Below are 16,205 nucleotides of genomic sequence, written 5' to 3'. Positions count from 1 at the left end.
ACACTACAGAAGTTACAATGACACGGCTCACGTGCACTCATGTTACTGTATCAAGTAACATAAAACTGACCTTTGGTCTATATAAAATAACTTGTCTTGGCTGTGTTTTAGTAGACTAGTATTTTGTAAAGTACAGTGAAATTTCAATTATTATACATTATATATATATTATTTTGAAATAAGTTCTTAAACTTATTTTTCTTAAAACATAGAACAGTAACTGAAGTAAAGCAAATAATTATCTCTTACAATTACAACCTTTGTACTTGGTTGCTGCCTGACGTAGGTTGCTAAGCCTTTAAAACTTTTGCACGTGGAGGATATGACACAAAATATTTTTTTTAGGTTTTATATATACACTTGAATAACTAAGAAGTCATAAATTACTACTTTAATACCATAGAATTCAACTATAATTTATCAAGCTTAGTAACTAAGATGTATTTTAGTCTAAAAAAATATGAAATTTCGAGCAAACTAAAGACATACCCTACCTCCTTGAAATCTTGGTTCAAAAGAAAGAAATGGCATCCTAATAATTAAAAATGACTGAAAAAGCCACAAGGGCGGACATTCTGAGCTTCCGATTAGTTATTCATGTCATATATAGAAGTAAGTGTATATGTGAGAGCATTTCCAAAAATGGAAAGAGGTGGGTGGGGTGCCACTGTGTTTGATTTATTACATGAGCAATATCTTAGCAAATAGAAAAAATAAGACATTCTTATTTTATATTCTAGCTTGTCAATATTGGTAATTTGAGTTTTTAATTCATATGAAACTATACTTGGTATCTTTATTTCACAAACATGTAATATGAACTAGTGCTGTATTCAACATACCACATAACACACAAAAATCAATGTTTATCTGTGTTTTTTCCATATTTACTTTTAAATTAACAAATTGGGTAATGTATAGTTCTAAAATTTGAATTATAATCTCCAGCTTGATATCAAACTTATTTACATAAATTCATGAAACAGTAGTTCAATAAAATTTTGAATGTGAGTCAACAAATGAGATGACATGGCCTTTCACCCCTGACCAATCTTGAAAGGGTTAACCACAGGGAGGTTTCACCTACTCTGGCCTTTGTCTTCCTTCGGTTACCATTTGTCATCCTTCACAATAACTTTTTGACAGGTCTCTCAATCACCTTGTTCTCACAATATATATTTATATCTATATTATGGAGGTGATAGAAGCCACTGAGTTGGTGGTGTCACCTCATAGGGAATACTTATCCAAAATTTGCATTGAGCAGGAGAGTATGGAAAGTGTTAAGCTCACCCTGCTGAGTGCCCACTGTTGAGATGGGGTTTACTACAAGACTGCTTCAGCAGTGTCTATATATTTCTTCCAGACCATTCTGCACTTGTGAAAAAAAAAATTGCCAGGTGTATGCCTGCTTGTACACCTGCCTCGCATCTGATGTCTTCAGTTGTTGTAACCTATTGCACTGTGTTCAGTGTGGGACCTAATTCCAGATTATTGTGCCTGATAATAATGGTCCGTGCACCTCTCCTGTTCTCCTCCACATATGCTAGTTCCTCTTCCCATTTCTTCTAGCGGAGTATGGGAGAAACCTTTACTTTACCACTCCGAAGCTGCTGGTGAAATTGATGTGGGAAGTTATTCATCTGGCAATGCAATCTCACTGGTACAAAATTGAGTGAATATACCCCTCGTTTGAGAAGTAGGGCTGGGGTGTTACCTGACAGTATAGTCCAGAACAGCCCACTATGTTATGAACCAAACTATTCCCAGTAGTTAGCTCCAGCTAGATGGTCTTGGGTTTACCTTGGGACATTGGTCCGAGTTTTTACTCCCTGCACCTGATTTTTTTGTATTTGCATACTTTTCAATATGGAACAACCTGATATTATAGCCCTAGCCACACATTACACAACCATGCTCAGCTGTCTGCATAGGAGATAATGAATGGTGGAGTTCCTTAGTGACACGTTAGCACCAAGCAAAAGTTTATGATAGTATCTTTTGCTCTACCACATCTGCTAGGCATAGAATATTCCAGGCTTGAAGTTGGGCATTCTTCTATCAAGTACTGCCCCACTAGACTACCATAGTCACACTCCTTAGGTTTTCCCTTTCTGATACCATTTTCACTGTGGGATTCCAGCTCTTTGTGGAGCAGAGAGATTAGTAATATTTCTCAAACTAATGTTTTCCTTACTCAAAAATGTTTTTCACCTAGATACTTCTCATCACCATTCTTCAACAAGTCTGTGTTCAAATGCTATTGCTTGTGGAGATTACTTTGCATGAAGGCTTTGTCACCCTCCTTTTATTAGTAGGATTATAATTTAATGATGATTACATCACAGATTGTCATGTTTGACGTCTGTAGGAGTGGATTCTTTCTTCAAGGCTTTAGATATGTGTAGAAATTTACACAGTAGTAATAGCTCTTTGTAGTACACTGTATTTTGTTAATAAATTATGTTGATTTTAAGCAGATTACCGACACAAGTATAAAATATGTGGAATTGATGTTAACCATCTGTGAAAACTAACTGCAGTATTTTTCTAGTTTTCCCATGACAAGATCTACCATTTTTATGTACTAGTGATAAAATTAACCAACTTGTCAGAACAGCTGGTTCTGCCATGAAAAGAGCTTTATTATTATTTAGTTAGTTTTTTTTTTAATTATATACATATTTACAAGCCATGTTTATTACTGCTGTAGATTATGTTGTCAAGGCTCCTATATGTTAGTATTGTGTAATATGTTATCAAAGTCCTTTGTTTGTTGTTATGTATAACATTGTCAGGTATCCCTATTTATTAGTGCTGTGTAGTTGTTGTCAAGAGCCTGTATTTGTTAGTGTTGTATATTAAAATTTTCAAAGTTCCTTAAATATGTTATGTATTACATTGTATTAGGTAGATCTGGAAGCTAATCAGTTGCATCCCCATTTGATTAATTGATAAAACCATTATTCTACAAGCACAAAACAAATTAAAAGCTGGCAGTGGGGGCTGTGAGCCAGTTGCCTTTCCTTTAGTCGGTAGTTCAAAATTATACTTATCATAAGAGGTTAGTATTAGGCCTATTACACTCTTTATCTAGGGATTTTCAAGAATTAGAAGAGTTTCAAAATTAGGGACAGTAGCAAATAGTATTAGTAGCTTTGCCACAACAGAGCCAGAGTGAACAAGTTTGGTGGCAGTATTTCAATTGCTTAGATAGTTGAAGTAGTTCATTATTTTTGTGACAATTGATATGATCATAATTTTTATTAATCAATTAAATCATAATCTCAATTAATAGATCAGTTTATTTGGCACTATTAAATTTAATTCCTGCTCTTAGGTAATCAATTATATTGCACAGCTCTAGTCCTAGGCCTCTGTTTATTAGTTCTGAGTACATATGTTACATGTTTTCCAACTTGAAGCTTAGTACAAAAAAACCTGGTATTTTTAAAATGTTTATCCTGAATTGTTGAATGGTTAAACTAAAATTTGCTGTTTAGTATCCATAAAAATGCTAAATTATATAGCTAGTATACATGATCCATGTACGTATAGACCAGTTGTACTAAATATTCTGGTATCCATAAAAATGCTAAATTATATAGCTAGTATACATGATCCATGTACGTATAGACCAGTTGTACTAAATATTCTGGTATCCATAAATATGCTAAATTATATAGCTAGTATACACGATCCATGTACGTATAGACCAGTTGTACTAAATATTCTGGTATCCATAAATATGCTAAATTATATAGCTAGTATACACAGTCGATGTATGTATAGACCAGTTGTACTAGATATTCTGGTATCCATAAATATGCTAAATTATATAACTAGTATACATGATCCATGTACATATAGACCAGTTGTACTAAATATTCTGGTATCCATAAATATGCTAAATTATATAGCTAGTATACATGATCCAAGTATGTATAGACCAGTTGTTATCCATAAATATGCTAAATTATATAGCTAGTATACACGATCCATGTACATATAGACCAGTTGTTCTAAATATTCTAGCATCCATAAATATGCTAAATTATATAGCTAGTATACACGATCCATTTACATATAGACCAGTTGTTCTAAATATTCTGGTATCCATAAATATGCTAAATTATATAGCTAGTATACATGATCCATGTACATATAGACCAGTTGTTCTAAATATTCTGGTATCCATAAATATGCTCAATTATATAGCTAGTATACACGATCCATGTACATATAGACCAGTTGTTCTAAATATTCTGGTATTCATAAATATGCTAAATTATATAGCTAGTATACAAGATCCATGTACATATAGACCAGTTGTTCTAAATATTCTGGTATTCATAAATATGCTAAATTATATAGCTAGTATACACGTTCCATGTACATATAGACCAGTTGTTCTAAATATTCTGGTATTCATAAATATGCTAAATTATATAGCTTATATACACGATCCATGTATGTATAGACCAGTTGTACTAAATATTCTGGTATCCATAAATGTGCTAAATTATATAGCTAGTATACACGATCCATGTACATATAGACCAGTTGTTCTAAATATTCTTCTTTATCATATCTTCTTTTTATATATATCTGCTTCAATCTTTCAGTTAAGCCTGATTATTTTTTCTCCACATTAAATATTAGGGTGTGGATGACATTCAAACAGGAAAATGGTTGACATGAACCAGCTCTCAGTTCGCTATGCACATCATCTGGTGGTTTCAGCTTGGAGAAGAAAGTCCCTGATGATAATGGCAGTTATGGTGACCTTTCTCCTTGTTATATGCTTGCAGTACAGTTCAGTTGGAGGTCACAGTGAAAACAGTTCTAAAAGCACTTTTGAAAATCATCAAGACTTTCCACTTGGTCTTCAAGGTTCCAGACATCATCAAGAAGTCCCTCCTCCCCAAAGGAATCTGTCTGGCTTAGCAAGTTTATCCAAGGACAATAGACATGAGGGTCTTGCAGATTCTTTATCAGAATCCTTAATAAAACAACCCCAATTGCTCCATGATGGTGCTGTCCTACAAACTGCCAAAGAATTACCCAATGGAAACCAGAGTCCAATGCATTTGGGAGATAACCAAGTTGGTATAGATCAACAGCAAGGAAGAAGTGACCATATATTTGGTAATATGGCAAATTCTCAGGTAGACATGAATTCTCGTAACTGGCAAGGTCAGAACATTGCTAGAGTCAAGATAGATAAGCAACCTTATATTCCAGGTTATAGACTAGTTCATCTTGACTTGAAAGGAGCCCCTCCAAAATTAAGCTACCTTAAGCAGTTGTTCCCAATCTTGAAAGAAGCTGGAGCCAATGGAATTATTCTAGAATATGAAGACATGTTTCCATTTTGGGGACCACTGTCACCTGTTGCTGCTGGAAACACCTACAGTAGAGATGATATAAAAGCTATCTTGAAACTTGCAAAGTCCTATAAGTTTGAAGTTATTCCACTTGTCCAAACATTTGGTCACATGGAATATGTCTTAAAGATAGAAGAATTCAGACATTTGAGAGAAGTAAATGACTTTCCACAGTCAGTATGTCCTTCAAGAAATGAGTCTGTGACTTTGATTGAAACAATGATTGATCAAGTTTTAATGATGCATCCTAAAACTAAATGGTTGCACATTGGTTGTGATGAAGTATATCACCTAGGTTACTGTGACAAGTGTATTCATTATGACAGGGATACCCTATTTCTGAAACACATATCTAAGATAGCCACATATGTGCGACAGAAACACAATGTCATCCCCATAATATGGGATGACATGCTTCGAAACATCCCCACTGAAACACTGAAAGAATTTCGGCTTGGATCTCTTGTAGAGCCTATGATTTGGACCTACGTGAAGGACATTTATCGCTTTGTGCCCTACAGTGTCTGGGTAACCTACAGCGAAGTGTTTCCTTTCATATGGGCAACAAGTGCCTTTAAGGGTGCCTTTGGTGAAACACTAACCGTTCCTAATGTGAAGATGCACTTGGAGAACAATGAGGCATGGTTAGAAGCCATAAGTGAACAGTTCAACAAATTTGAATCTTTTCGAGGAATAGTTTTGGCAGGATGGCAGAGATATGACCATTTTGGAACTCTTTGTGAACTTCTGCCATCTGGAGTACCATCATTAGTGGTTAATTTGTTAACTGTCAGCCAAGGATATTTTGACCAGCAGATTTTCAACAAATTTCACAAGATACTTCAATGTACCATTTATCCTTCTGGATCAGTGGATTTCGAAAGTGACCTTTACTTGTGGAATAGAGCATCTGGATGTTTTTTTCCTGGGTCTCCAGTATTTAGAATGACGCAGCATCATGATGAAGCCATTAAGAAAGTTAATGAATATCTCTATGATGTCACAATTCACAAAGCTTGGCTCACAGACTACAATATTCGTCATAACTTCACCAGTCTTATGCGTGTAGATGAAGGCCTTACAGAATACACTTCTGTTTACTACCCGTTAACATCATTAGTACGCACAGCTCGTGATGCTTTGCGTGAAGTATATGATGAATACACTGTATCTGAGTGGATAGAGCAAAATATTTACCCATATATAGTAAAAATGGAGAAGCTGTGGAAAAATGGTATGGATCTGAAAAAGGCAAAAGTGTGGCCAAAAAGACCCCTGCAACCTCTTGAAGAATTAAAAAGGTTTAATGTTGGAACTGATGATGTTCTGAATAATGTATAAACACAAAAAATTTTACTGTAATTGTAACTAGCACATCAGATGTTTTTGGTCTGTTCTATTGTTAGTTTATTGATTTACAAGAATTGTTTGAGGAATGTCATGTAACATGTAGCTTTTAGTTTAGTTAATAGGTATTATACACTGTTAATACTGAGTTTATTACTTTTAATTTTGGATTAAAATGTAGGCTACTAATGTCAGAAGGCAGCTTCTGTTGACTTTTTCAAAGTACACCTCTATATTTTCCCCTTTACATAAACTTCATTTGTTTATATATTTACATATATTCTCGATCTAGTCGAGAGCTCGGTTGTGAGAGTACCTTTTAATGTTGAGTATTTGACATTTGTTTTAACTTGAAATTAAATTAGAATTTTACATAATAATTATAACTAAGGATTATGCTAACTACTTACTAATCATTCTGATTTCAAATTTCATCAGGAATTAGAAATTTTTAACATCAAATGACATTGGGAATTTAAAGTATTACTAATTTGTAGTTTTTGTCAAACTCATGGATGTGAATATTATGAGAGAAACAATTTCTACCACTGTTCGGTAGCAACTAGTCATGTAGCAAGGAAATGACAGTTTTTATTTGTTAATAGAAAGTCTTTAATTCTCTTTAGAGTAATACTGCTTGAATAAGAATTAACAACTACATAGATATTAATCAGGTTATTATTGGATGTGGATAGTAAGTTTGTAGGATATGCTGATAGGTAAAAATATGATGAAAATCGTTTTTTGTTTAGTTGTTAAAATTTGTATTTAATGTTCTCAGGAATGTTTGGTACACATTTGGTTTTTAATCAGGATATTGGTCACTAACACTTCTAAACTGTTATAAGAGATTGTGGAATTAGAAATACATACATTAAATTTTATTAGAACAATGGGAAAATGTTTGAACGTTTAATCCAGCATTTAATAGTTTTTTTTCCCTGATCCACCATGGTGGATGTTTCTATGGAAAAAAAAAAAGTTGACATTAAACTTTAGATATAAAGTAGTTAAATTCTTTTTTTTCAGTATCTTTATTTGTGACAAAATGATTACTTAAGACTACATTCAAGAATACTTTGAAGTAAAAATGAAGATATCAAACATATTATAGTTCATCTGACGTAAATACTGGGTTTCTTTCATACTTCCTTTAAATTCTCATACTCATAAGTTTCTTATTATTTTGTCTTAAGAAATAGGAATTCAAATTTTTCTGTAAATATTCAATATCTTATGACTAGCAGAAAAATATTTTTAATGAGTTTTTTTAACAGTAAACAAAAGTTTGTACTAAGCGTTTTTTAATTTTATGCTTTTAGTGATAACCAGTTTTTTTTAACATTCTATTGTAATAGTGGGATATGATTGATTTGTATAAAGTTTTGTATGTATTAGTGTTATGAAAGCTTTAGTTTAAGTAATGTATGTGCTTCAAATTAACACACTTTGTGTAATCTACTTATTCTTTAAGTGTGAAGTTCAAAGACTGAAATATTTTTAATATTAGCCAAAAAGGACTTGGGATATAAATCTAAATATTACTCGGAAGGTGCTAATGTGAAACGGTGTTCAAGGTAAACACTTTCAAATGGCATTCCTAGTGTCCTAGATTCTTTTTTAAATCAAAGCCATCAAGAAATTATAAAAATGTACATGTTACACAAGGGTTGTTTTGGTTTTATAGTATTGTTTTTAATATTTTTTGTTTGTTTTTTTAAACTAATGTATTTATGCATTATCAAGTAGATGTAATTAACTTGATATATTTTGAACTATAAGAATTAGGGTGTATACAATTTTAGCACTAATTTGTATTCATGTTTAGGTTGCAGTAAATGTTTTAGTTACATAAGAAGAGCCTAAATAAAGGTCACAAGTAACTGATACTACAGCACAGTGAGTATTGTGGCACCTTGTAATGATTGGATATGATAGGATTTAGTCATTAGTGTTTTTTCACTGCAATACCATGAAAAGTTCGTACATGTTTATATTACTCACTGTAACACCTTAAATCACTGAATGCATATATTATGTTCTTTATTTTCACATAGAAATACTTAAAATTACTGCTGTGGTCACTTGACCTAGTCTGGGATCAAGAAGGCTAGCTTTCTCATTTTCCAGTTCTTCTGAAATGATGTATAGATTATTAAAAGTAAAATAAATAAATTATAATAATAAACAGTTTGATTTTTAATAAGTAAATACCATAGTAATAAGAAATCCTTCCCAAGTATGATGTGTGGTCACATAAATGAAATTGATAAAAATTACACTTAACTAATATAATCCAGTTTACACCAAAACAATTTTGTTATTCATTACAACACCTGAAAAGTTGGTTATCATTTATATTATTCACTGCACCACCCTGTAAGCTCAGTAGGTACTTGTATTACTTACTGCAACACATGAAAATTCAATGAGTGCTTATGTTATTTGCTGAAATATCCTTAAAAGTCAGTTGTTATTCAAACAGTTTGCTAATATAAATAGCATCCCAGCCATCCTTGAGTACTCTGGTATTGAGCATAAGGCTTCTTCACTGGATATAGTAGATATGGTGTGGTTGATATTGTCTTTAATTAAAATGCTTGGTGAGTCACTGGGTGTTTATATATAGTATTCACTGTAATAGTGTGATAAATTATTGTTGTACTACAACAGTCTCAAGTCACTGGGTGTTTATATATATATATATAGTATTCACTGTAATAGCGTGACAAATTATTGTTGTACTACAATGGTCTCAAGTCACTGGGTGTTTATATTGTAGTTCAACACATCATTGTTTGTTTCATTGCAACAACCTTGCAAGTCACTGAATTTTTGTTGTTGTGCAACAGCCTGACAAGTTGCTAAGTGCTTATATTGTAATACACCAACCTGAAAAATCACTGAATAGTTACACTGTAATGCAGTATCCTGATATGCCATTGTTTAAATTAATTGCAACAACATGACATGTCACTGAGTGTATATTACACTGCAGTTACCTGAGAAGTGGTAGTAGAATGTTAGATTCATGTAGTACATAGTTAGAAGATCAATCAATAACCATAAAGCTTTAATTGAGGAATTTTAAGGACATTGTTGACTGAGCACAGTTAAGAAGAAGAAGAAGAAGAATGATTGTAACCAGCTGTTAAGGGAACAGTGACAAAAGTGTATTATTTAGGTTGGCACTCACTTTGTAAGAGGAGATGTTTGCGTATTTGATCTGTTTTTTTGGATCTATGTGATTGTACCTTGAAGGTATAGATGATTTTTTTTCCCCAATGTACTTGTACTTTAGTATATTAATTGTAAGTTTCAACTTCTGGTGTTGTATGTCATTGTGATTTATTGTTATTGTATCTATAACGTCAATAAAGATTATTAGCGGTCATTCATAGTTATAAGCAAAACTTACTGAATTTGTAAATGCATGAGAATACTTGAAATAAACTTACGAAGTTGTAATTACTACTGAATGTTTTGTTTTAGTTGTTTGTTTCCACTCGCACACGGCTATCGATATTCGACATCAAACAATTGAATGACAGTTGATGCTGTGGTATTTTCTGGTACGCACATTTCTCACGGCAGTCAAAGCCAGCCAACTGTATGTTCGAAGGATAGCAAGTGACTGTTTATTTCCAATCCAACCGAGTTCGGGGAAGATGCACAAAAATAATCAAATGAAACAAACGAACATGTGCGTGTGTTGGACTGGCGAGAAGTGAAACCTCATTGGTGAGCTCTCTCGTCATTCCAGAGTGTGCTCCCTTTTAAGGTAAACTACAACAGTGGTAATAAAATTAAAGTACAGAGCAAAGTATAAACCCTATGCGCGTGACGTCACGGATATATTACCGGCAAGCCGAAAAGTAAACACCGTCATTTTGGACGGATCAGAGAGACAATCTGGTAATGACAATGTAGTTGCTGGTATTGGACTTTGGGATCAAGTACTTGAAATGACAATCAGCTGTGTGTCAGTTTGTTGTACAAACAACGAGACAAAGAATCCGGAGTTATGGTTTCATAGGTTTCCAGAAGAACCACTATATTGAGTTAAATGAACTGTGTCAGTAAAACGTGCAGACAGGAACAACATTGACAAGGCTTGGAAACCATCGTACCATAGACTATACAGTTTCCATTTTATATCTGGTTAGTATTACTTGTACATACAATGTACCTTGTTACAATTATATTGAACAGTTCTTGATAAAATCTGTAGCTTGTAAATATTTGGTACTTCCCATAATCTAAATACTATGATATAGGCACATACAAGCAGTGCTAGGTGGAAGGGACCAGTGGGCGATAATAAATTTTTAACAAAAGTGTGGCTTGTCAAGACAGGTGATCTTAAAATCCAGAGCTTATTTGTGTAAAACATGTGGTAATGTATACTGAAGAAAGTGGTCTTACAAGACAGGAGGACGTAAAATGCAATATAATACCACATAGTTTATCTACATTGTAAACTTACCACTGATAGAACATAAAACAATACTCAATAGGCCTAGTCACTAAAAACAACTTCGACTTACCCTCGAGTTGGATATATTGTACATTATACACAGTCTGACATCGTGCACCCAGCTGGCCACAAAATACTTGTAAGCATCAAAGCTTTTATAGGCTTTGAACTGCTTTTCGGTATAAAAAAATGTCAGGACTAAATTTAGATATCTATATTCTCAACCTGTTGATTTATAGGTCTAACTCGGGTCCTCCGTTTACAATGTCGCTAATTTACTGACATCTAGCGCGATTGTTATTGCTGACGGAATGGAATAAGAATCTGTCGTGTCAAGACTTGCATGTATTGTTTAATTTGCTAGTAAGCTCGTGAAGAATAAAAGAAGAACTAGGTGAGTGTGTAGCGGAGGCCATGTTTATACAAATAATGTTTACGTCCAATATGGCCGCAAATTGTTGCCGTGTTTGGTCACGTGACTGTGCATGACTTCTTTAACAAAAGTCAAGGAAAGTCACAAACATTGCAAAAACTTGTCAGGAGAGGACCTGGTATTTAATATTGTTACGACAACGAAAGTCACACGACGCTGAGAGCATGCGCGCTGGATCATGAATTTGCAGGCAGCTTGAGTGTGATCTAACTGCCCTCTTTTTTTAGTATATAAGCCTGGCGAGAAAAACCAGCGCGATCGAAGAGATAGAAATAATTGAGTCAAGATAACATTAGACACCGTAAGTAAAGTGTGTGAATCACTGTGATTTATAGTGTGTGTTATAAAGGTTGTTAAGTTTAGAGTGACTGTGTTACTTCTGTGTAATACAAAGTTGTACCGAGAAAGAATAAAGTAGTTTTAATCAAGAAGGGACTTGTATCGCTGAAGTTCCTCGGAAAGAATTTATACCGGAAATTAACAAACAAGCAGATACGTAACAACGTACTATAATAACAGGTTTGCATAAAAATGCTATTCTTCATACTCTCTTGTTTCAAGTGTTAGGGTAGGGAAACCCCGGGCCATTACACAATTCGACGACAGAAAAGACCACTTTAGATTCCTGATATCACATGCCATCTTCCCTGCAAGAAGCTTGCTTGATTACCAGTTGGTGAATAAGGTACTGGACACAACTGCAAAGAAGTGAAGATGTGTTTACGTTTACTTGAACGATTTTCCTACATCGAAATTGAATTGAAAAAAAAGATAACGCATATTAATTAAAGATGTAGAAAATATTTGGCACCATCTTGTATCACATTTCCACCTCCCCTCCAGACTGAAAAGCCAAAACAAGTCTTAACTTTAATCGCATGTTGCTCAAGAAACAGTATAATCCAGTAAAACCACTTGCCCAAAAACATAACTATGTACAAATGTAAAACTACAATGCAATAAAAATGTTTTTATAGCTCACCTTAGGAGGGGGTAATCGCACATTACCATACAATAATAGAGGAACAAAGAAAATAACCATTAACAAAGAAGAATATTAATGCAGAAATTACCCTTCAACAAAGAAAACCTTTTAACAACAAAAAGCATACTTTACATATTAAGATATAACAAAATAACCCTTTAACAAAGATAAAGAATATTAATACCCTCCCGCAATGAAATGTGAAATAAAACAAATCTTTTAACAAAGATCCAAATTAACACAAAAAATAACCTAAACAATGAAATGAAAGTATCGCAAAATCTGTCAAATTTCATGAAAGCAATAACCGTTGAACACAATAGCAAAATAAATGCTTTGTACATCAAAACATATTAAACTAAAACCATTTACAAATCATAAAAAATTATCCTCTTTTAACCAATCACCATCGTACCAAAACAAAAACAATTGCCATTGAAGGTCTTTACATTAAAACAATATCGTTTTCCTGGCAGTTATTTAGATTTAAAAATAACTATTTCCGAAGAAGTAATTACTAATGTGGGGTGCTCGAAAATTAAACAATCATCTTACACCCCGCTCACGGTATAGGAATATGGGCTTAACTTGAGAAAATAGGAAATTAGTGCAGAAGAGGTATGTAGTTTTAAAAAGGTAAAGAGAGAGTAACTGTAGACAATAAAAAGTGAAGAGCAAAGTAAACTAAACGGCCGATATCGGACAGATGGGTCATCAGGGCGGCGGGGATCTAAAAATCCTATGCCGAGAATTGAGTGTGGGGGAAACGGGAGTACCCCGAGAAAACCCACTTTCACTGGTAACGACTGATTCGTTACCAGTGCCCTAAAACTATAATCAATCAGACAAACGCTTTTAAATTAAAATGAGTACACTAAAAGAATACAGAAACAAAATACGGGATTAAATAAAATATCTTAAAAGTAATATAATCACATATATATATACGAGAAACCTGAAGGAACTTCACACTTATGTAGAACATTGGAATCAAGATAAAACTAATCTGAACAAAATGCATATTGTTACGACAGCGGAAGTCACGTGACGTTGGTAACGCGTAATGAGTATCTAGAAGAGACTACGTGGGCGCTATTATCGTATATAAGTGCGCTAGATAAAGGAGAGTGGGGAACCAAGGATAGCAGTTACGATCGGTAGGAACTGAGGATAGCAGATACAGAGATCGGAACTATAGTTGCTGACAGACGGACAATTGAATCAAGCGCAGTAGTAGAGTGAGTGAATTATAGCGTGTGTTTAAGTTAAAGTAACTGTGGAAATTAAGTGTATTGCAAAATTGTATTGAGGAAGAATAAGCTAGTTTTATTTAAGAAAGGACTTGTATCACATGAAAATTAACAAAAGAACATACAGAGACGTAACAATATACATACTATAAAAAAATAAAATCCCTTGGAATACATGTGTGCCCAACCAACGGCCCCATTGTGAAACAAACGAAACTGGATATTCATGGCAACTTCAGAACTCCTACCATTGGGCAACAAAGTAAGTTCTGTGCCTTGATGTGTAGGTCCACCTGGTGAACAGTTGACACATGCACGAGTTAACAAATAACATTGGTAGTTTTTCATGATTCACAATAATTAGAGAGCACCATTTCAAGAATACATCCCATCACAGTATTGAGGCATATTTTGTCCTTCTCTTCACTAGCCTGTAGAACAAGTACTTCAAACTGACTATATTAGGATGATTTCATCATATGGTAAATCACAACAAAAGGAACATCTCTAAGAACTTGTGTATAAATAGAAAACCACTCCCATTGCCTATGATGTTCCCAGCCTTGAGTTGCCGACATTGTAATCACCTTGATGTAATGCACTTTATGTGGCTCATCAGGTCCATAGCAAGGAGTTGTTGAAACAAGATTGTGAAAACAAGAAAAAAACTAGTCAAATTTCGCGTCTACAATCTTATGTGTACTCATACTTAACCTGCCTCTAGAACACAACTCTTACTATCTTTAGATAGCTTGGTCAATGCAGGCATCCTCGAGCTTGAACTAGTTCGAGGACTGTACTCTCTAAGGTCATCATTATCGTGATGATGGTCCTTAGCTGTGCTAATTCTTCTCCACTACCATCTGGTTGTTACAATATAGCCCAGGTCCAGTAGGAAAGAAACTTGAAGAGGAAGGGTGGGCATCCAAATGACCATGGTGCTTCAGGTACAACTCAGTTACCTATTTTTTTCTAACTTTGGAAGCTCATCATCACTTTGCTACTTCTATCAGTCACAAGGAAGAAAATTATCTACAACTTACATGTAGGTGTTACTTATCCCTCTTGTTCACAATTCTTATACACGATAAATAGCCATGTGATGGAATAGGCTAAGATAAGCATAAAAAACTGAGTATATATACTTTGGGAATATTTCAATATGTTTGATTTAAAATTTTACATCACAAATAAAACATTGGGTATATCAAGTTTAACATTCTTATGCCAGTTACCCAGTTTATGAATATTGCTTTCCACAAAGATTCAAGACATCACATGAGGCCTAGACTTTCGTGAAACATCTAGACATCATGACAAAAACCCTCTCGCAACAATGCCAAACGTCTAAATTATATTTTTAAAAATATAATCTACAACACAGGTTGATGTAGCTTTTCATTTTTATGATAAATTTTTAAGTGAGTAATTATTCTTTAAACATTTGTTATATAGGCAATGATCATTATTTTAATGTTGTTTTAAAAACTTTTACAGTTATTGCAAGGCTGATTTCAATTATTAAATCATCATTTGAAGTATTTTGTTTCTTTCTAGTGGAACTTATGCGCATTGCTATCTGCACATAGCTGTTCTTAAGTATGATCTGATAGTCTAGAGGAAACATAATGTTACGTCTCTGGTCATTTGTTAATTTCCCGTAAAAATTCTTTCCTAGAAACTTCAGTGATACAAGTCCTTTCTTAATTAAAATTAGTTTATTCTTTCTCGTTACAAACTTTGTAATACAGTTAATTTCCACAGTTACTTTAACTTAAACATACGCTATAATTCACAACGATTCACGCACTCTACTTACGGTCACTACCGCTCACTTGACTCGATTATCTGTCTGTATATCTCCCTGTCTGCTATTAATTTCTCAGCTTAATTTGCCGGTCTTTTATATACAAAATAGAGGGCGTGTGGCAAACATTCGAGCCTTTATGATCCTTCTAGAAACTCATCACATGACTCCTCCTGTCGTAACGCTGCCCCTTCCTTAGTATTGCCCTTTACATTAAACCAATAGATAATTAACAATAACTTAATTAAATATACAGAATTTACAAACACAAAATTAAAATTCAACAAAGTCTCTTAATTATATGGGACGTATCTTCTTCCATACTGGTCTCCATCTCGTTAGCTTCTGCTTCACGTGGGGTTCATCTGCTCCATCAGGAAATGTCATATTATTGGTAACAGTCACATCAGTGGTAGTAACTTTATCAAGGGATTCACTGTTTCCCTTCTCAAAACCGCGTACAGATTTTTCTTCGACAGTGGCTTTTCAGGTCAGACGTCTTCAGCAGCGTCATTTGTT

The 16,205-nt window shown here is 34.0% G+C and overlaps 1 pseudogene; it reads left to right on the top strand.

Annotated features, from left to right (window-relative positions):
• LOC106465074 overlaps nt 1–10,213 on the top strand; it is a 23,595-nt pseudogene extending 13,382 nt beyond the window's left edge.
• The last annotated feature ends 5,992 nt before the right edge of the window (nt 10,214–16,205 follow it).

This window comes from Limulus polyphemus, unplaced genomic scaffold (assembly GCF_000517525.1).
Source record: "Limulus polyphemus unplaced genomic scaffold, Limulus_polyphemus-2.1.2 Scaffold1827, whole genome shotgun sequence".
NCBI lineage: Eukaryota > Metazoa > Arthropoda > Merostomata > Xiphosura > Limulidae > Limulus > Limulus polyphemus.
Note: the sequence above shows the minus strand (reverse complement) of the source record. Positions and strands in the feature narration are given on the sequence as shown.